The 911-nt window shown below is 62.5% G+C and overlaps 1 long non-coding RNA gene across 1 annotated transcript; it reads left to right on the top strand.

The window, feature by feature from the left end:
- The first annotated feature begins 6 nt into the window (after window positions 1-6).
- LOC106727845 lies at window positions 7-474 on the top strand. The gene is made up of 2 exons (XR_001364099.1): window positions 7-91; window positions 404-474. It is a non-coding gene; the product is annotated as an uncharacterized LOC106727845 (long non-coding RNA).
- The last annotated feature ends 437 nt before the right edge of the window (window positions 475-911 follow it).

Here is a 911-nt window from a genome sequence, read left to right as displayed (position 1 = left end):
TTGGATCTGACAGCTCTGGAGCCCCCGGGGCAGCCGAGTGGGGCGACCCCAGCCCCGCCTCCCGCCCAGCTACCCAGTCTCATCGCCTGATGTGGGTCCTGCCCGTGAACCCCGCTCTCCTGGGACCCCTGACAGCCCCACCCACCCAGCTGTGGGCTCATGATCAGAGCATGGAGCCGGCAGGACCCTGCCTGTCTCTCCCGAGTCTTAGCTGCGTCCCCTCCCCGCGGGGTCATGTCCCGGGGTCACGTCCCCTCCATGTGTGTTGTGAGACCCACGCGCCCTGAACACGGACCCGGCTTCCCCTGGACCCCCGTCCACACCCCAGCCTCCTGGGGACGCAGCCAAGCAGAGGGTGACCGTGTCCGTGGGGCGGAGCCCCTGACAGGCCTCTGTCCCTCAGAGAAAATTAGGAGCCTGTCGGAGGTCACCGCTGTCTTTCTGAACGTGGAGCGGATGTCCATGCCCACGAAGGTACTGGGGTGCGCGGGGTGCTGTCCACTCCCTGGGCTGGGGCCTGGGGTCAGCCAGCCGTGGGCAAACTACGGCCCGCGGGCCGGATCCGGCCTGTTTGAAATGAATAAAACTAAAAACAAAAAAGACCGTACCCTTTTATGTAATGATGTTTACTTTGAATTTATATTAGTTCACACAAACACTCCATCCATGCTTTTGTTCCGGCCCTCCGGTCCAGTTTAAGAACCCATTGTGGCCCTCGAGTCAAGTGTCAGCCCCCCTCACCTGAGGTCTGGGGGTGGGGGGGGCTCCCTGGGCGGGACCCCTCATACACTCCTTTTTATGTTTTTACTAGAGGCCCCGTTCGCAACATTTGTGCACTGGCGGGGGGGCGGTCCCTCGTAGGCCCACTCCCCATGGAGCGCACTGACCACCAGAGGGCAGCTCCTGCGTTG

This window comes from Myotis brandtii, unplaced genomic scaffold, assembly GCF_000412655.1.
Source record: "Myotis brandtii unplaced genomic scaffold, ASM41265v1 scaffold48790, whole genome shotgun sequence".
NCBI classification, from domain to species: Eukaryota; Metazoa; Chordata; class Mammalia; order Chiroptera; family Vespertilionidae; genus Myotis; species Myotis brandtii.
This window is presented reverse-complemented; position numbering and strand designations above follow the sequence as displayed.